Genomic DNA, 22,501 nt, shown 5'->3' with positions numbered 1-22,501 from the left:
GTGAACAGCGGTTGACATTTTTGTGTTTCAATGAAACTGGTTCATCTTCATACACTAGGAAGCTCAATATAATTTCTACACAGATTTTTTTTTTTGTTGTTGTTAAATTATGCTATTTAAATGTGACAAAATGAATCATTTTCCATTGAAATATAAGATGTCAGTTTGGAGCATAAGAAATATTTTAGGCATTGCTAATTTATTTTTGGTAATGTTCATTTCACATTAGTAAGTTCATCAGTTTTTAAAAAATAGAAATGCAATTAGCTTCTAAAAAATGATATGAACTACTTCTGATAAGACATATTTTTCTTAGAAATGTAGCTATTGAATATATTATGATTTGTCCTAGGACCTTGTTTGTTACTCCTCCTGCCTTGGACCTTCTCAGTTCTTCCAGGTTTCTATCTCTCTGCCCACAAATGGTCTGGCATATCCCTTCTGCTTTCTATTTACCCCTTCAATACATCCTTACACACCCATAATCCCTGACAATGGACCAATAACCACACTATGGTTACTTGGGTAAATACTGCAGGTAGTAATATGAAGGATTTATTTCCTCCATATTTTCTTCTAGTGTGAAGAGCACAGACTCTGTTAACCCTGTTAACTACAATTTTTGGTAATGTTTCTAATTAAAATTGAGACTGAAGTTAATAATATCCCTCCCAGCCTGGACAAAGGCATATTCAAGGCAGTGCAACAAATAATATAGAAACTTTTACGTTGTTCACCTAGATCCCTGCTTTGAAGCTTTGAGTGTTTTAAAACACAGCATTCAGAGAGGATACTATGTGGTTGGACTCTGTTTAACTTTGCTACCAATGTTTCAGTTTCAGTGTCTCAATGTTAAGGAAGTCTATCCCCCAAAGAAGTGCTGAGTCTTTAAATGTCAAAACATTCTCCTCTTTGAAAGAACAGTTTCTTTTGTGTGCAAAAGGTCTTCTTTGGACTCACTCAGCGTGTTCTCCTTAGCATTAAAAAATAAACAGAAGCGACATATCCTTAAAATAACTGTCTGAACTTGAGTCACCTATGCCTTGCAGAAGCTCTCTAAATGAATGAACTGTCAAACACCCCACAGAGGTGGGAATTAAAACTGCTGAACTTAAGGTATTAGAGACAATATAGAGCTTCTTCAGGGCAGCGTGGCTGCCAGAGTTCACACAGCCGCCGTGGTGCCACGTTTCTCCCAGTGTATTAAAACATTCCCTTTGAATAACGCAGCCTCTATGCTACATTACTTAACCTCTAGGAGATTTGAAGCCTCCAAACCACCACCCAATTAGAGTTGACACTCTTCTAGTTAGCTACTGAATTAGAATTTAGAAGAACCAGTACAAAGGGCCATTTAAGAAAAAGACGTGTTGCTTTGACTGGAGAAACGTACAAGGATTAATCATGCCTTTGTGGAATTGTGAGCATTTTACTAAGAGGGCATTTTAGTTAGATGCAGTGTTTACTTATTAACTGCTCAAAAGCTGTAATGTTAATTTCCAAACTATGGGTCTAACTTGCCATAAGGGAGATATTGGTATCTCCCTCCACCAACATTTTCCTCAAAGGACAGTGTTTAATAGACCTTGGTCGCAACTAAGAAGTCACTTTTGTTGCCTCGTTCTTGCAAATTTCTCTTCCACCAACTCTAGGATTACAGCCAGTAGAGACCAGAGGTGCCAAAGCTCCTGTTTTCTGATGGAGCCCCAAAATAAATGTAGTGGAATACCCATCTGCCCCCTTCCTCTTACGGCCTCTTCATCAGACTGATATCCTAGGTGAAGACTTTATATGCAAAGTTAGGGCATTCTTAGAAGGAAACAGCAATGGAGGTCAAAGTTCAACCTCACTTGCACTCTCTTTTACATTTGCTCTTCAAATGACTCTGCACAACTATGTCTCTTGGGAACCCTCCAGCCTTTTCACAGCAGTAGGGCTTGATTTTTGAGTTCGTTCTGAGCCCTCCATTCTGAGTAAGACCTTGGACTCCAGCCAGATGAAAGGTGTTGGTCACCTGTCTGCTGACTCACAGGCTGCAGGCGTACAGCTCTCTATTTCATGAGAAAGGGTGAAGGCGGCTCCTCCTTACCCTGTCTACATTTTCTGTGGTCTGCTAGTTTCCTTGGTCGGTGATTTAGTTAAATAAGCACATCTCTCCAATAGAAACCTAAGTGCTTTGCATGTTTACTTGTTTTTGGACAATGTAGCCTGTCCAATAGTGAGGAGGGATTTCTTCTCCGTTTGCAAGGGCTGTCTTGCCCTGGTCCTTTAGAGACAATGTGCCCGTTTGACCTGGCTGAGAAGCCTTCAGCTCTTTCCAGTTCTACAATGCAGTAACATTTGGGCATACAAATTTTAAAATGGATATTCTGTTTGTCACCCAGGGGATATCTCATGACCTGACCAAATTATTTTGATTGAGTGTCATGAGATGGGAAAGGAAACGTGTGCTTATTTCATCTGCTGCGTTTGTCTCTCGCTGTATTTGAACGCCCATCCTCTACTCTGGACTGATGGGTGCTTATTATCTCCTGAGTGTATCCAATTTCCCACCTTTATGATCTGCACTCATTTTACTGCTAAACTGTCTTCCTTATCCAAATTAATCCATAGATAGTTTCCCTCTTCCTTAGAAGATTTTCCTTCCTCCTCATGCCCCTCATGATCTCAATCTTCCCACATGTTGTCATTCAGCACAAATTGTCTCTGCTACTCTTTTGGCCTTCATTTTGTCTTAGTCAGCTCAAGCTGCCATAACAAAATACCACAGACCATGTGGCCTAAACAGCAAAAATTTATTTTCTCACAGTTCTGGAGGCTACAAGTCCCAGATCAAGTTTTCATCAGGGTTCAGTTCTCTCTTTCTGGCTTGCAGATGGCTTTCTTCTTTCTGAGTCCTCACGTGGCCTTGTCTCTGAGTCCATAGGGAGAGGTGGAGAGTGTGAGATCTCTGGCACTTCTTATAAGCACACTAACTCTATAGGATAAGGACCCAACCCCTATGAACTCATTTAATCTTAATGGCTTCCTTAATGGCCACATCTCCAAATAAAGCCACACTGGGGGATAGGGTTTCAACGTGTGAATTTTGGGGGGACATCAACATTCAGTCCATAACACATTTTGTTTTGTGTTTATACTTTACACACACACACACACACACACACACACACACACACACACACGATGGAGTTTGGATGTATTGTCCTCCCAGAACCGATGTGGAAATCTGATCCCCAAAGTGGCAGTACTGGGAGCCGTTTGAGTCATGGGGGCAAATCCCTCATGAATGGATTAATGCTCTCCCTTGGAGGGGGGGATTGAGTGAGTTCTCACTCTATTCCCACAAGAACTGGTTGTTTAAAAGTCCCCAGCACCTCCCCTCTCTCTCTCTCTTGCTGCCTCTGGCCATGTGATCTGCTTGTACCCTCCGGCTGCCTGCCTGTTTCCACCATGAGTAGAAGCAGCCCAAGGCCTGCACAGCTGTCCCAGAATCGTAAGCCAAATAAACCTCCGTTCTTTATAAATTACCCAGTCTCAGGTGTTCTGTTATAGCAACACAAAACAGACTAAAACAATATACAAATGTGTATATATATCTACATATCTTTTATCAAAGAATTGTAAGCTCTTGTAAATGTGTCTTACACATTTTTATACTTAGTCTTTTGTAGATACTGAATTCCTGTTTTCTGATTGCCAAATATGTGCCATTCACAATTCTAGTTTTCACGACCACTTTCTAGCATACATTATTTAATTAAAACAAACAAACTTTATTTCCAAGGCTGCTTTAAAATCCTAGAGTATTCTTTAGAACCAAAAACCATTGAAAAATCTCTTTGACAGTGAGGGCCATCTAAGTAAGCATAAACTAATGTGAATTCACCATTTAATATGGCAGACCTCAAAGCTTTTAGATTTCTGGTTGAACTCTCAAGTGTGTGGCTGCTTATCTAAACTTGAAGGCTTGAAAATGTTAAGATTCTTCTCTTTTTCAAAGAAGATCTGTTTTTGTTCAAATCCATTATATGAGCAATTTAAAGAATTTCTTAGATAATATTCTCTCAGCTTTTTATTTTTTTCTTTAAATCCCGAGTTTCACTGTCTTTGGCAGAAAAATATTTCTCTGTGTAATGTTTTTTGATATTGTTATATATGAGAACATATGCTTAGCTTTTATTTTCTGCTACATCTTGAATATAGCATATTGACTATAGCAATACCATGGGTATTGAAGACTGAAAAATAATGAGTGGAAAACATAGTACATTGTTTATACTGGCACTAAATGGATACGTAGCATATCAAATTCATGCTATAGGGCAGTCTCAAATGAACGTTCTCCTAAATTATTTTTCCAATGCTTCCCATTTGTTTTTCAATAATCACAATTTTTACTCTCTAATTTTCATGTAGCATGTAGCTCTTCAAAAAGTGGTTTCTCTTAACTTCACACAAAATTTTAAATTAAGTACATTTCATTTATGTAGATTTTTATTTTGAAAAGAAAAATCATCATTAAAATTACACCAAACGTTTTATATAAAGATATTATCTGCAAATATTGGATTATAATACTGTAAACAAAAGAAGAAAAAATAAATACAGTGTAGATAATTACTGTTTAAATGCTTATTTTGAGAATTTTTAAATCTCAAAATGGGAAATATTTGGGATAATACGTTAGGTCAAGCCTAAATTTATGGAATTATTTATCTAAGTGAATCCTTAGCTTAAGCAAAGCTTTTATGCCTTCATTTTATTTATTTAATTTTAAAATTTGTGTTGCATTTTTATAGGAAAACAATTCATGAAGATTCTAGAACTTCCTTAAGAGGTTTTTTTTTTTGTTTTTTTTGTCTATCCATTTTTGGTCTCAAACTCTTTAGAGGAAACAAATATTGGATAAATGAATCTGCTGGGAGGATTAGCACTATTCAGTGAATTAATATTTATTTCAAGAGAGATGCTATTGTTTATTCACTGTTTTTACCTGTTAAGAATCACAACATTTAATTTATATTTCACTACATGAAGAAAGTTGATAATCAATGGATATATATGATATAAACGTCAGGAAATGAGGATCAAAATTTTTCATTAATGGACATGTCTGTAATATATTTAATACTGAGATTTTGTGCACATTATTTCTACTGATTTCTATAAAAAGTTAATATTACAGACTATTCAGTATGTAAAGACTGATAGTAAAAAGACAGATATAAATGTCACTATGACTATGAGATATTAAGTGTGGAATCCTAATTGCTGGACCTGATGAGGAAAAAAATCTGATGGAGTAAAAAAGTAATTATTATAAAACTGTTGATAGTGTAGGTAAATGACTTGTTTCTAAAATTAAAAAGTCAAACCTAGTTAATTATATCTTAGCTAATAAAAGCCACAGTGATAAGGTTTATAGATTGGTGAAAAATTAATGAACACTTTAATGAGTCTTCTGGTAAATTATAGAAGTCACAAGTAACTTAATAATGAGTCTGAAAATGTTTAGAAGAGATTAGATTTACTGAGATATAAAATAATGCTGAAAACAGTGAATCTCCATTTTCTATACAGGAGGACTTTAAAATTAAATGTCTTGTTGAGCGGTGCTTCATTGTCTAAAATAGTCTAGCATAAAGTAGCATTTAATAACACTTACTGCATAAAATTATATTAAAATTAGGCACTGTATAAAAACAAAAGTGGTTTGTCTATGTGTGCTGTAATTCTGAGAGCTATGGACAATGTTTCAAAGTGTTCAAATATTGTTTTCTGTACTTTTGCAACACTTTCTCTCCCTAAACAGGATATATATGCTGTCATTTAGCTATTCAGAGCAAAAATTCTCCAAATGTACAAACTTAAGCACCTCTAAAAGTTTTTTTTTTTTCTTCATGAAATGTCTCATATTCCCAACTTAAATTTTGATTCCCTTTTTCTACCCTAGGTAAAACATTCATCAGCACAGTTGAATTCCCGGACTAGGTCTTTTTCTGGCTACAATTTACATGACCTGGCTTAGCTCTCCCAGTTTATTTACATATTTTGAGACTGAAAATAGGAGAAGATGCTTTATAAAATCATTTTTAGCACCAAATTTTTCCCAGTCTCTTGGTAAGGCTATTGTGGCCTAGGGATTTAACACGCATCTATACACACATTCACAAAGTCCTCACTACCCTAACAGTCACTATCCAATCTCCTTTTGTTGATGTTGTCAGGGAAATAAAAGAGTTCATAACATGCACATATTTATCCTTCTCCACCAAGTGCCACTGTATTTGAGTCATTGTCTTTGTAGGTGATTATAGAAAAGTGTAAACATCCAGTTTTTGCAAAAAAAATTATAACAAATTTCAATGTGTGATTGCAAATTTTGCAACCACTTCTGGAAAGTGACATTTAAGAACTGCCATTTGAGAAATTTGGTTTTGAGAAATGCAAAGCTATTGATAAATAGTGATCTTAGACAAGTTAACAGTTGAAATGAAAAGTGGTAATCATGATGACTGGACACATTCTGCAAGAGAAGATGATTTGAATTTTGAGGGATTAAGAGAGGCCCTGTGTGAAAATGGATGAATTCTTAAGTAACTTTACAAGAAAACAATTTTCTTGTGTAATCCTACTGTGAAAGTCAAGCATGAAGACATAGCATACAATTTTAGGTGAAAAACTTAAAAAGAAAGATATGGTGGGTTCTTTTTTTGTAAATTCTGTGAATTGATACATGGTTGCAAATATAAACTCCATTTCATTAAATAGAAGATAAACTTATTTAAAATTTTTTTTTGTTTTATTTTTCAAAGTAAAGTTCTATTTGTACATTATTTTTGGGGGGGTGGGTATACAGGGATACTTCAAAAAGCTCATGAAATGATTCATATTATCTTTGAATTCTATTTTTCCATGAAATTTTTGAAGTACCCTTGTATATATAAAATTCTGCCCTGGTTTTAAGTGGTCTTAAACCAATCCATGTGAGCCAATGTGTGGGTATGTGTGCCTGCATTAATTTCAGTGCTTACAGGATTTTTTAAATTTAGAATTTTATGAAAGCAATGAAAGTATATGTTAAAAACAAGTAATACAGCTTCAAAAATGTGAACAATATGCTGTTTATTACCTGAATAGACTCTATAGGATACACAATAGGTTTTGACATTCACTTCCAGTTTGCCCGATATTTGGTTCACCTTTCTGGTCCAAATTGGGTGTCTTTCTTTTTTTAGTAACTTTATTATTGATCTCAGATTTCCTAGTTCTTTAACATAACTTAATATCTATGTGGAGTTGGTATGGTTCTCTCCTCTGAGTGTGTGTGTATGTGTAGCTATGTAAGTTAAACTCATTAAAAAAAAAAAAAAACAACCAAACAATAAGTTCTTGATTTGTCTGAGCAGTAGAGAATCTGCCAGTGCCTGGACACTTGCTGCATATCTACAATTAATCTCTTATAACCATAGATGGGCATGCCTGTTTAATCACTTTCATATGAAAATGTATGCATTCATTACATTTGAATATGTTTTAAACATCCCCCTTGATTTTTAATGCAATTTCTCTTTAAAAATTAGAAAAATTCAGAAGGTAAGGAGGTAATAGTAACCAACTACAGCATTGCCACCCGGTAACAAGCACTAGTACCATGGTAGTATATTACTTTTTCCTTCTAGTGTTTTTTCTATGTGTAAGAGAATGTTGAAAGAATATTTTTATCATTGTTATCTTAGAATTGTTTCTGAAATTTTCAAACTAGCCAACCAAACAACCAAATATCCAAACTAACAGTAAACAAAATGACAAAACACATAGGCAGCATGTACATGCATACTCTAAAGACAGTCTCAAGGAGATCACAGTCATATCCTCATCAGATTGTTAGTAAGTGGCACAGCTGGACTGCCTGCCTTCATCCCTCCTCCTTTCCCTAGTCTATATGAGTACTATGCTGGAGGGATCCATATAAGCTCTTAGAGCTGTTAGCCCAGGCAGAAGAATGCCATGTGCAGCAGTGTTCCAATGGAATACCTTTAAACATTGGTGTGCCATCATAAAAGGGGAGATAGGGTCTTATTCTCCAGCTGGATGCTTATGCATTATGCTGAAAGACCTACTCTCTATGCCTTCTTGGAGTAGAGGCAGGGAAGATAATTCAAGGGTTGGTGGGGAGAAATACAGAAGTAAAGCTGTATTTCACTAAACAAAGACATGCCTTTTACTAGTGGGTAGAGGGAACATCAAAGAAGGTATCTGGGCTTCAGTAGTCCGTTCCATATGTCACTGGAGAGAACTGCCTTTGGAAAGGGGACACCAGCAGGAAAGGTTGGGGATGAAGGCTAGAGCTGGAAATAGAGTGGAAGTGGGGTTAAGCTGGAGTAAATTCCTTGAACCTGCCTAGAAGCTGTACAGGAAGCTCTTGGGTGGAGCATTTAGAACCACGAGAGGCTACCTCAGCTCCAGTTAGTGGTATGCCTTTGGTCTATTTTTGCAGTCTTTCTTCCTACCCATTTCTGGAAGTACTAGGAGCAATGAGCAAAGGAGGGGAAGACTGATGCAGAGTCTGTTGGTCCCATTCCAGATTTCCTCTAGCTGGGGAAACACTGAGATGAGCACAGAACTGAATGTGAGATTTTAAACTCTCCTAGATGAGACTGAAATTTTTAACACTGGACAATGACTGGGAAGCTATAGGATCTGCCCAAGACACAAAAGAATGGGAAAAAGAAATTCAACAGAACATGTTTGAAGGGAGTGAATAGAGGAAAACAAAACCACATCATCTTTGTATCCTGCTGAATTCAAAGACTGTTCAACAGGCTACTTTTATGGGCATACAGAAAGCTGAGGTTACACTGTACATTACATTATTTTGCTTTGCTTTTCAAAATTTAACTGTAGTGTCCAAAATTTTTCTCAGGTTATTAAAAACTGTCCCCCTCTCTATTATTTATGTGTGTTTATGTTCTGAGGTAGTTAGAAAGTACAAGCATAAACTAAACTCACAGGAGAGAGGAGTAATCCTGTTCATCCTGTCACTGGCACCTCCCAAACAGGAAACTCATTCCCCACTCTAATACTGAATGTGGCTCTTGAGAGAGAGAGAGAGAGAGAGAGAGAGAGAGAAAGGGGGGGAGGTGTTCCCTCCTAGCTATCCAAGTATCTTTCATGCTAGCACACTAAAATAGGATGATTTATTTGCATAAAGTAAAAGGAATTAAACACAATTTAAAAAATACAATGTGGTCTATTTTATAGCTATGCCATACTATCTTTAAATAGATCTCTATTCCCCCAATTTTACTGTTTTAAATAAAGATGTGTATGAACATTTTTGTGTGGAAACCTTTTCTTTATTTGGGATGGATCCTAGAAATTACACATGTTTAAAATGCTGATTATGTATAACACTCTTTTAGAAGATTTGGATATGAGGGAAAATTAAGAAGAAAACAAAAATCATGTTAAAATAGTAGCAGCCAGAGAAAATCAGTGTTACTATTTTCTTTCAATATTTTGCCTATGCTTAAATATTTGAAAAAGGGAGATCATGCAATTTTGTCTTCTACTTCTCCCCAATTAATATTATGTCATGAGAATTTTTTCATTTCAAATATTTTTTGAAAATTCGATTATAAACACTGAATAGTGTTTTACTGAATTGATTTACAATAGTTTAGTATTTTTTTCCTTATTGGGTGTGGAATATACTAACATTTATAAAGCAAATGTATTTCACAGGGCCTAGTTTCCAAAGCCCTGTAGTTTCAGGTATAACCTAACTTTTAAAAATTACATATAGAAATGTTAAGCTTTCAAAAGACAGGAAACTTTCCCCAGGCTAAGGTCTCTGTTGTAGATACAGAATTGTAACACAGCAAAATTGCTGGCTCAAGGACAGATGCCCTTGGAGCAGGTTAACCTAAAGTTTCTTTATTGTTATGTAAACATACTGAGGAAACTGCTGTAGGAAAAGACAGTATTTGCTAAGAACAAGCTTTTGTTGGTGGATCAACTTAACCTTTTGCAAATTGCATTTGGAATGTCACTTTGTTATTTCACTGATGTTACCAGCTTCTATTGTTAAACTATACTTAGCCATAACTCCACCTATGTCCCTTTTCTGTAACTTTCTGGCTTGGAGAATAAATACCAAGAAAGAACCCCAGTCCAAGGTGTTAATTTCCCAAGGAGGAATGCCTCTCTCTTGAGGGTTCCAGGAAATTAACCCCTTTGGGGTTTCTCACTGCTCAGAAGAAATGGGCTTTGAGTAATCCTCTGTGTCCCCATCACCCAGGGGAAGAGAGGTGACAAAGAGAGTGCAACAATTGTGGATATTTAGATTATTTAAGTTATTTAGGGATTTTCATGCTGCATTGAATGTTTATAAAGGTAAGGTTTCACATATATCTATGATTTTTTTCTTTAAATTGGATTCCTAGACATAAAATTCCAGAGTAAATAGTTCAAGGCATTTTGCTAATTTTGCTTTTGGAGAGTTAGTACCAATTTTTCAGTCCTTGCAATAATTTATGAGAGAGGCACATGATAATATTCTAGTTTATACCCCACTTGGCATTGAGAATTACCATGAAAATCTTTGCACTTTTCATAAGGAAAACTGGTATTATTTTAATTTTCATTTCTTTGATTATTAATGAGGTTGAACTTTTCATTTAATGTTTATTAGCCATTTGTGTTTCCCCTTGTGTGTTCTCTGTTCAGACTTTTTGCTGATTTAGCTATTTGATGCATTTGCATTTTAAAGAGGAACTCATTAACACGTATAAATCTCTAATTAGTGAACCTATGTAGGAAATATTTTCTAAGCAGAGAGAGGTCTTCCTTGCTCTTGTCTACCCTTTAAAAAAAAAATGTATTCCATCAAAAAAATCAAGCTTCTTCTTGGTATAAGGAATAGAGCATTGTGGAAAATAAACAGAAAAAAAATGTTTCTAACCCTCAAAAAGGAGGTTATTGTACAGCTTGAGTAAATAAATTGAGCATATTGCTTCTAAAAGCTGTTTTCCAATTAAGAAATCAGAAAAACTAAAGTATGTTAAAGAAAATATGGATAATAGCAAAACCAAGAAAATAATTACTCATAATTATGTCGTTAGTGCATCATTTTTGTACTTCCTGTATAGCCTTTTCTATGCATTTTCACATAACTATAATCACTCTCTATATGCTACTTTGTATCTTGCTGTTTTTGCTTAATATTATAGCTTAGTTTAATCTTTTGTTGGTAGACATCCTTATTCTAACTGATGAATTTCTCTATAATTTACTGAGTTATACTCATACTGTGAGCATTTAGATTTTTTTTTCAGTACAATTTTTTTCATAGTACCATATTTTTTCATTGAAATGTATTGATTATACGTTTTTGTGGAGTACAGAGTTGAATTCAATTTCAATACATGTATATAATGTGTGATGACCAAATCAGGGTAATTCGCATATTCATCATTACAAAACAATCATTTCTTTGAGATGAGGACATTTGATATCCTCTTTTCTAGCCATTTGATAATATATGGTAAACTATTGTTGATTATAGGTGCCTAGCTTGACTATACACCAATAGAATTTATTTTTTCCTATCTGGCTGTTTTGTGTCCATTGACCAACCTCTCACTATACCCCCCTTCCCCTTTCCTGCCTCTAGTAACACAGTTCTGCTCTCTTTTTCTGAAATTTCAACTGATTTTTCTTGTTTATTTGGTTGTTTATTTATTTATTTACTTTTAGCTCCCACTTATGAGTGAGACCATTTGGTATTTCACTTTCTGTGCCTGGCTCATTTCACTTAACATAATTTTCTCTAATCTCATCCATGTTGCTGCAAATGGCAGAATTTCATTCTTTTTTATGGCTGAGTAGTATTTCATTGTTTACATATACCACATTTTCTTTATCCAATTGTCCATCGATGAACATTTAGGTTAGTTCCATATCTTGGCTATTGTGAACAGAGCTGCAATAAACATGGGAGTACAGATGTCCCTTCACTATGATGATTTTACAATGTTAATTCTTCTCTTCCATGAACATGGAATGTCTTTCCTTTTTTTTTGGCGTCCTCTTTAATTTCTTTCAGTGGTGATTTGTAGTTCTCTTTGTAGAGATCTTTCACCTCCTTGGTTAAATTTATTCCTAGGTATTTTATTTTCTTGGTAGTTATTGTAAATGGGCTTGCTTTCTTGATTTCTTTTTCTGCTAGTTTGTTGTTGGAGTATAAAAAGGCTACTGATTTGATTTTGTATCTTCCAATGCTACTAAACTCATTTCTCAGCTCTTAGAGTCATTTTTGGTAGAGTCTTTAGGGTTTTCTATATATAGGATCATGTCATCTGCTGACAGGGACAGTTGGACTTTCCAAATCTGGATGCCCTTTATTTCTCTTGCTTGATTGCTCTGTCAAAGTACTTCCAACACTATGTATGTTAAATAGGAGTGGTGAGAGTGGGCATCCTTTACTTGTTGCTTTGAATTCCTTTTCAGAAATTTTAAGTTTCCTTTTGTTTGGGGTCTAGTGTTTGAGAATTATAGTATTCCTTTGATGGTGTCATATTTTCTTTCTTTCTTTCTCTCTCTCTCTCTTTTTTTTTTTTTTTTTCATATTTCTGGTATCCCTCCATTGACGTCTAGTCATCTGGTGAGTGGTGGTTTCTTCTATTACTCTGGGGTGGCTTTTGAGGAGATAGACTCCCTCCTGTAGATTTTTTTGATAATGCCCTTTCAGTAGGATGTTTTAGTTTTGGTTCTGGGTAGACCCAGCACACTCAGTAGTTCCAGGTTGACTCAATAGCTCGTGGGGGCTCCAGTGACCAGGTGGTTGGGGCTGTGAGGGTGGCTGGATGGCTGGGCTTATGTTGGTTGGTGAAGTCATGTGGACACCCAGGCAGTTGGGGCTTCACGGGTAGCACCTGGGGTCACACAGACAGCCAGGATGGCTGGGGCCATGTGGGAAGCTGGATACTTGGGCCTACAAAGGCAGGTGAGGCTGTGTGGGAGGTGGGAGGCCAGGGCTGCATGGATAGTTGGAAAGCTGGGGCTGCACAGGCATCCAGGGCCATGTGGTGGGTGGAAAGCTGGAGCTACACAGGCATCCAGGGTCATATGGTGGTGCAGCATGTGCAATGTGGGCCATGTGGTGAGGTGCACTGTGTGGGGCAAACTCCTGTGCAGGGAGAAGGGCCACAGCTCTGGGATGGACTAGACAATGTGCAGGCAACTGCATTGGTGGTGGGATGGGCTGGGACAGAAGCAAGAGGAGGGTTACTTCTTGATATTGTCATGGCTTAGCAGGTCCTTTTTGCTGCAAAAGGGAATTCCTCCTGTGCTGATCCTGGTGTCAGAGACATAGCAGCAGCCGAAGCCACATGCTTCTTTCTCCTCTCTACATCACACTGCTTGATTTTCATACTCCACAGAGTCCTCACCAAGCTCTGGCTGCCCTCCCACACTCTCCCACTGATACCCTCCCTTGTACTTGCTGACCATTCCTTGCTCTGGTCCCTTTCTGTGGGAGCATAGTGTATTGTGCACCTCTAGCCTGCCATTTTGCCCCACCTCTGTCTCACTTATTATTTATATACTATCTGTTTATGTAACTGACTGTAGATGGGAGAATAGTCATTGGAGTCCGCCATCCCTTTTTGCACATGCCCGTCTCTCCCAAGTATGATTTTTAAAGCTTGCTTCACACAGTATTGTTATGAGGATTGAATAAAATAGCATACAGTGCCTACTAAAATGTATGCTCCAAACTGGTTTAAGTTAATGTTAGATTCTTCCCTCCCTCTTTTAATCCTTCTTTTTCATTCTGGCTATTTGGGAGAAAAAACAGAGTTTCAGTTGGTTTGAGGAAATGGATTTTTCATTTTTTTTTTTCACATTCTTGTAGGAATAGGCTCTTAATCATGGCTGTGGCTTTTCTTCTTGAAACCTCTAAAAATACAGTAATTACAGATTTTTCCATCAATTTACTCTAAGACAGAGTGTGAATATAGTTTTCTTTCAAAGGTATCTTTTCTATCTCTTCTTTGGTTGACTGGGACATTGCCACAGGATCTCGGGCAGAGCCAGGATTCTGAGTCACAGCTCATGAGTCTGCTGCTTTTCACAATGCCAAAAGACCCTACTTTGTACTTCGAATAGACTTTATTCTCACTAATCATGTCCTTGAAACTTGTCCTTCACATATTTTGCTTATCAAGTAATTAAGATTTTTTTGACACAACTAGAACAGAGTTATTCAAGATATCCTCTCCTCCTTCCACAGTAATGTAGTGAAATTCAGTTTAGGAGGATGTTATGGGCTGAATGTTTGTGTTTCCCCCAAATTCTTATGTTGAAGTTATAACCCCCAATGTGATGGTTTTTGGAGATGGGGCCTTTAGGAGGTAATTAGGTTTAGATGGGGTCAGAAGCGTGACCCTCATGATTAGTTTAGTGCCCTTATAAGAAGAGGAAGATAGACAGATCTCTCCACAAGCATGCATATGGAGGGATGGCCAAGTGAGCACACAGTGAAAGGGTTGCTGTCTGCAAGCCAGGAAGAGAGCCTTCACTAGGAAACAAATCTGCCAGTATCTTGATCTTAGATGTCCCAGCCTCCAGAACTGTAAAAACTAAATGTCTGTTGTTTAAGTCACACAGGCATCGTATTTTGTTATAGCAGTCCAAACTGATTAAGAGAGAGTAAAATGAGATTTTAAAAATGTACCCACGTACAATGTCCTGTATTCACGTAGATAAATAATCCCTGTACCTTCCTTATTGAATATGTAATGCATTTCTGAAATAAGATGGGAAATCACTATTCAAGAAAAACTGCTTTCTGTTTTAGAACCCAAGTTTAAAGGGAAACAGATTTTTATTTTATTTTATTTTATTTTATTTTATCTGCAGTAAACATGTCCTTTACTATATAGCATGTACTTTACTGGGCATGAACCATATCATGACGTCCATAGTTTGCCCATGAGCAGAATGAGAAAACATTATGCAGGTATAATCAAAAAGAAAAGCCATATCTCTCAGGCTATTTTGAAAAAGTAAAGATAACATGAAACTTACTTTTTAAAAAAGAGAAGTATGTTTCAATATAACTACTGTACACTACACAGAGTTTGTATTTTCTTGTTTCAGTGTGTTAGTATTATGATAGTGGATGAAGAAAGAAAGTAATAAATTCTGTTGAGAATATTATAGACTGAATATTATAGAATAGGGTGGGGGGAGGAAGGGTGGAAGTATGAAGACAGCAAAACCTGGATTGAGCTCCAGAGTTGGGCTCCTTCACTTCTAATCCCATTTCTATTCTCAGTTACCTGCTTGATCGTGGGCAAACCATTTAAATTCTCTAAGCCTCAGTTTCTTTATCTGTAAAATGGGGATAATGATAATATCTTCTGTATGCTTTTGCAGTGTAGATAAAATTACTTCCATGGATTGCCACATAATAAGGGTTCTTGTAGTGGAAAGTCATTGTTATTATTAATAAATTCTAGCATCTCAGATTTTGCCAGATAATAATTTGATTGAGACTAGGAGTCGACTGTAGTTTGATAGCTCAATAAATTCAAAGAAATAATAAATACTTTGGTTATTAAAAAGTTTTTCCTAAACTATCAATCCTATCCAATGTATAGGGAGGGATAAAATACAATACATACTTTAGCTACTACATATGAAAACAGTCATAGAAGAAGCAAATTCTGGGAAAAATTTATTCATATATTTAGAGAACTGTGCTATCAAAAGTTTGAATATTCCTTAGTGCTTGCTTCATTTGCAGTGCAAATTTTTGAAGACTACTGAATACTTTAAGTCGCTAAGCACACTGGTGCAAATTATTTTTATCAGTCCCATTTTTCTTCAACTGTGAAATACTGCATGAAACCACTTGGGGAAATGAATGAAATAAAGGCAAGGAGAAAGTGAGAGAAGAAGACAGAAATGAAGAAAGCAAGATCTGCCACACAAGCTACGTGCATGATAAATATTTTGCTTGATACCTGCCTATGATATCTGGAAAAATTCTCAAAAACAAGTCAAATGAATAGCTTGGGAAACTTTTAAAAAATTAAGCATTTTAAAATGAGCATGCAATGCTGCAAAAGTCATGCTTGAGTCTAGCACCTGCATGAATTAACTACCAGAACTCATTTCTTTTATTCTTTTTTTTTTTCAGATTAAGGATTTTTTAAATTTTGATAACTATATATATATATTTATTTATTTTTGTTTTAGCTCCTCAATATACAATGTAGTTGATTTTCATGACCCTTTACCCATTCCTCTTTTTCCCCTCCCTCTCCCCCTTCCCCCATCTACATCATATCTGTTCACTTGTCTTAACAAGTTCAAGGAATTGTTGTGATTGTTGTGTCTTCTCCCCCCAACATTTTATTTGTTTGTATATTTATTTATTTTTAGCTCCCACAAATAAGTGAGAACATGCTGTATTTCTCTTTCTGTGCCTGACTTGTATCACTTAATATAATTTTCTCTAAGTACATCCATGTTGCTGCAAATGGTAGTACTTCATTCTTCTTTATAGCAGAGTAGTATTCCATTGTGTAGATATACCACAGTTTCCTTATCCATTCATCTGATAATGGACATTTGGGCTGGTTCCAACTCTTGGCTATTGTAAATAGTGCTGCAATAAACATAGGAGTACAGGTATCCCTTAGGCATGATGATTTCCATTCCTATCGGTATATTCCTAGCAGTGGAATAGCTGGGTCATATAGTAGATCTCTCTGTAATTGTTTGAGGAAACTCCATACCAGTTTCCATAAAGATTGCACCATTTTGCATTCCCACTAACAGTGTATGAGCATCCCTTTTTCTCTGCAACCTTGCCAGCATTTATCATTCTCAGTCTTTTGGACATTAGCCATCCTAACTGGAGTGATATGTTATCTCAATGTGGTTTTGATCTGCATTTCCCAAATGCTGACTGATGTTGAGCATTTTTTCACATGTCTGTTGGCCATTTGTATACCTTCCTCTGAGAAATGTCTGTTCAGCTCCTTTGCTCATTTCTTAACTGGGTTATTTGGTTTTTTGCTGTAAAGTTGTGTGAGTTCCTTGTATATTCTGGATATTAATCCTCTGTCAGATGTGTATTTTGCAAATATTTTCTCCCACTCTGTTTGTAGTCTTTGCTGTGCAGAAGCTTTTTAGTTTGATATAATCCCATTTGTTTATTTTTCCTTTGGTTGCCTGTGCTTTTGGGGTAATATTCATGAAGTCTGTACCCAATCCTACTTCTTGGATTCTTTCCTGTATGTTTTCTTTAAGGAGTTTTATTGTTTCAGGGAGTATATTTAATTCTTTAATCCATTTTGAGTTGATTTTGGTATATGGTGAGAGGTCTGGGGGGTCTAGTTTCATTCTCCTACATATGAATATCCAGTTTTCCCAGCACCACTTGCTGAAGAGGCAGTCTCTTCCCCAGTGTGTAGACTTGGTGCCTTTGTCAAAGATCAGATGGCTGTACATGTATGGGTTGATTTCTGGATTCTCTATTCTATTCCATTAATCTGTGTGTCTGTTTTTATGCCAGTACCATACTGTTTTGGTTATTATAGCTTTGTAGTATAGTTTAAGTCAGGTAGTGTTATGCCTCCAGCTTTATTTTTTTTTGCTCAGGATGTCTTTGGCTATTTGTGGTCTTTTGTAATTCCATATAAATGTCAGGATAGTTTTTTCCATATCAGAGAAAAATGTCTTTGGAATTTTGACAGGGATCACATTGAATCTGTAGATCACTTTGGGTAATATGGACATTTTCACTTCTTCTGATCCAAGAGCATGGGATATCTTTCCATGTTCTTGTGTCCTCTTTAATTTCTCTCAACAGTGGTTTGTAGTTCTCTTCACAGAGATTTTTCACATCCCTGGTTAACTTTATTCCTAAGTATTTTACTTTTTTGGTGGCTATTGTAAATGGGCTAGCTTTCTTGATTTCTTTTTCTGCATGTTCAGTGTTGGAGTATAGAAATGCTACTGGTTTTTGTGTGTTGATTTTGTAGCCTGAAACTGCTGAAATCATTCATCAACTCTAAGATTTTTTTTTTGTAGGGGCTTTAGGCTGTTCAATATATAGGCACATATCATCTGCAAATAGGGAAAGTTTGACTTCATCTTTTCCAATCCAGATGCCCTTTAGTTCCTTCTCTTCTCTGATTGCTCTGGCTAGTACTTCCAACACTATGTTGAATAGGAGTAGTGAGAGCGGGCATCCTTGTCTAGTTCCTGTGCTTCAAGGAAAAGTTGAAAGCTTTTCAGGATGATATTGGCAGTGGGCTTATCATATATGACTTTAATTGTGTTGAGATACTTTCCATCTATACCTATCATGAACGAATGTTGAATTTCATCAAATGCTTTTTCAGCATCTGTAGAGATGATCATATAGTTTTTGTCTTTGCTTTTATTGATGTGTTGTATCACATTTATTGATTTGCATATGTTGAACCAAACTTGCATCATTGGGATGAATCCCACTTGATGATGGTGTATAATTTTGTGTATGTATTTCTGTATTCTGTTACCTAGTATTTTATTGAGGATTTTTGTGTCTAAATTCATCAATGTTATTGGCCTGTAGTTTTCTTTTTTTTGTTGTATCTTTATCTGGTTTTGGTATCAGAGTGATGTTTGCCTCATAGAATGAGTTTGGGAGAATGGCCTTTGTTTTAGTATTTTGGGATAGTTTGTAGAGAATTGGTAACAATTCCTTTTTGAAGGTTTGGTAGAATTCTGCAGTGAACCCATCTGGTCCTGGGCTTTTCTTTTTTGGGAGCCTTCTGATAACAGCTTTAATCTCTTTTATAATTATTAGTCTGTTCAGGTCTTCTATAGCTTCTTGGCTCAGAAGCCAAAAAGCTTGGTAGTTTGTATGTGTCCAGAAATTTATCCATTTCCTCCAGATTTTCAAATTTGTTGGCATATAGTTGTTTATATTTGTCTCTAATGATTCCTTGTATTTCTGAGGTATCAGTTGTAATATCACCTTTTTCATTTCTAATTATTGTTATTTCAGTCCTCTCTCTTCTTATTTATCCTTGCTAAGGGTTTGTCAATTTTATTTATCTTTTCAAAAAACCAACTTTTGTTTCCTTGATCTTTTGTATCATTTTTCAGTTTTCTCTTTCATTTAGTTCTGCTCGGATGTTATTTCTTTCCATCTACTAACTTTGGGTTTGGATTGTTCTTGTTTTACTAGTTGTTTAAGGTGCAGTGTTAGGTTGTTTACTTGCCATCTTTCTAATCTTCTCAAGTAATCATTTAATGCAATAAATTTCCTCCTTAGTACTGCTTTTGCAGTATCCCATAGGTTTTGATATGATGTGTCATTATTTTCATTAAATTCAATGATTTTTTTGATTTCCTGTTTAATTTCTTCTTGGACCCATATCTCATTAAGTCGAATGCTATTTAATTTCTATGTGTTTGTATAGTTTCCAGAGTTTCATTTGTTATTGATTTCTAATTTTAATCCATTGTGATCTGAAAAAATACATGGAATAATTCTAAGTTTTTTGAATTTGTTGAGACTTGCTTTGTAACCTAACATGTGGTCTGTCCTGGAGAATGTTCCATGTGCTGATGAGAAGAATGAATATTCTGAGCTTGGTGGAAGAAATGTTCTGTAGATATCTGCCATGTCCAATTGGTCCAAAGGGTTGTTTAGATTTTGTATTTCTCTATTGATTTTTTGCCTAGAAGACCTGTCCAATGTTGAGTGTGGGGTGTTCAGGTCCCTTTCCATTATGGTATTAGTGTCTCTCATTCTTTAGGTCTAATAGTGTTTGCTTTATAAATCTGGGTGCTCCACTGTAGGGTGCATATATATTTATGACAGTTATGTCTTTTTTATTGGATAGATCCTTTTATCCTTTATTTCCTTCTCTTCTCTGATTGCTTATTATTGTGGCCTTCCTTATCTCTTTTCATGGTTTTTGGTTTAAAGGCTATTTTATCTGATATAAGAATAGCTACTCCAGCTTGTTTTTCATTTCTACTTGCATGGTATATCTTTTTCCATCCCTTCACTCTTAGTCTATGTGTGTCTTCTAAGTGAGGTGAGTCTTGAAGATAGCATATTGTTGGGTCCAACTTTTTAATCCAATCAGTCTATATCTTTTGAATGGGGAACTTAATCCTTTTTACATTTACAGTTATTATTGAAAGGTGTTGATTTACTCCTAGCATTTTATTGATTTTTGTTTAGATGTCTTAAGTGTCTTTTGTTCCTTTTCTATTTGTCTTCTGTGTTGGTTTCTTGGGGTGGTAGATAAACTATTTTTTCTCTTTATCATTAGCATTTTCATTTTACTGGTGGGTTTTGTTCTTTCTTGAGTATTTATGGCAGTGATGGTTGTTTTTCAGGTACCAAACCCAGTTCCCTTAAGAATTTCTTGTAAGGCTAGTTGTGTGGTAGTGAACTCCCGCAGTTTTTGTGTGTCTGAGTAATATACTATTTGTCCTTCATTTTGGAAGGATAGCCTTCCTGGGTAAAGTATTCTTGGCTTTCAATTTTTGTGTTTTAGTATTTTGAATGTATCACCCCATTCTTTTCTGGCTTTTAGGGTTTCTGATGGAATATCTGATGTTAGTCTCGATTGGGGCTCCTTTATAAGTGACTTGATGCTTCTCTCTTGCAGCTTTTAAGATTCTCTCTTTGTCTCTGAGTTTTGCCAGTTTGAGTATAGCATGTCTTGGAGAGGACTTTTTTGGTTTGAGTATGTTAGGGGATCTTTGGGTCTCCTTAATCTGGAGATCTGTGACTTTCCCTATACCTGGGAAATTTTCTGCTATTATTTCACTGAATATATTTTCAATGCCATTTCCTTTTCCTCCCTTTCTGGAATACCCATGATTCAGATATTTGAGCGCTTAAGGTTGTCTGTTATCTCTCTTAGATTTTCTTCAATTTTTTAAAATTCTTTTTTTCTGTTCTGCCTGTGGTAATTCAAACAGCCTATCTTAAAGGTCAGAAATTCTCTCTTCTGCTTCTTCTAGCCTGCTTGTTAGGCTCTCTGTTGTGTTTTTACTTAGTTGAATGAATCCTTCAGCTCCATAAGCTCTGCTATATTCTTTTTCAAGGCATTGATTTCCTTGTACATTTCTTCTTTCAGATCCTGTATATTTTTTCTCATTTCACTGTGTTGTCTAACTGAATTTTCTTGTATCTCATTTAGTTTCTTTAGAGTTGTTGCTCTAAATTCCTTGTCAGTCATTTCAAAAACTTCCTGTTTTATAGGATCTAGAGCTTGAGAGTTATTATTTTCCTTTGGTGGTAATGTACTTTCCTGATTTTTCATATTTCTGTTATTTTTCCTTTGGTGTTTTGTCATTGTGGCAGGGGTATCAAAGTCCACTTGTTCCACCCTGATGTCTGGCCTGGATCCTGAAGGGATTGCCAATTCTGGGCAGTGGGAACAAGCCTGGACTAGGGGTCCCACGGTGCCTGGCTGTTGTGGCACAGCTGACTCAGGGTGTGTGGGTCCAGTGGCTCTCAGGCCTCTCCAGGCAGCAGGGACTGACCTGGGCTGGGGGTCCTACAGTGCCTGCTTATTCTGGCATGGCTGACTTGGGACGTGTTGGCCCGTCACTTCTTTCATTCTTTAAGAAAGATAAACTTTTTAAAAATAAGCTTTTTATTTTGAATAAATTTGTATTTAAAGAAAAGTTGTAAAGACAGTACAGAGAGTTCCACATACTCTTCACTCAGCTTTCCCTAATCTTTATATCTTACATAACCATGGTATATTTGTCCAAATTGAGGAATTAGCATTGGTATGATGCTGTTAATTCAATTCTAGACTTTATTTGAATTTCAGCACGTGTGTTCACTAATGTCCTTTTTGGTTACAGGGTTCAGTCTAGGACATCAAACTGCGTTTTGTCTCTGGTCTGTGATAGTTTCTTAGCCTTTCCTTGTGTATTAGTTTCCTAGTGCTGCTATAACAAGTAACCACACATTTAGTGGCTTAAAACAATGCAAATTTATTGCCTTACAGTTCTGGAGGTCAGAGTCAGAAAATGGATCTCAATGTGCTTAAACCGTGGTGTCTGCAGGACTGCATTCCTTTCTGAAGTCTCTAGGGAAGAACCTATTGTCTTGCCCTTTCCAGTTTCCAGAGACTGCTTACATTGCTTGGCTCATGGTCTCCTTTCATCTACAAGCCAGCAAGGGCTCGCTGAGTCTTTCTCACAGTGCTTTCTCTCTGGTTCTGACTCCTCTGCCTCCCTCTTTTCCATTTAATGATCCAGGTGTATACTGGGATCACCATGATAAACCAGGATAATATCCTGATCTTAAAGTTGTCTGTTTGGTACCTTAATTCTATTTTAAAACCTAATTGCCTGTTGCTTTGTAAGATAACATATGATAGGTTCTGGAGATTAAGATATAAATGTATGAGGGGTCTTCAAAAAGTTCACGGAAAGATTCATATTA

Source organism: Cynocephalus volans, chromosome 1, assembly GCF_027409185.1.
Source record: "Cynocephalus volans isolate mCynVol1 chromosome 1, mCynVol1.pri, whole genome shotgun sequence".
Classification (NCBI taxonomy): Eukaryota; Metazoa; Chordata; class Mammalia; order Dermoptera; family Cynocephalidae; genus Cynocephalus; species Cynocephalus volans.
This window is presented reverse-complemented; position numbering follows the sequence as displayed.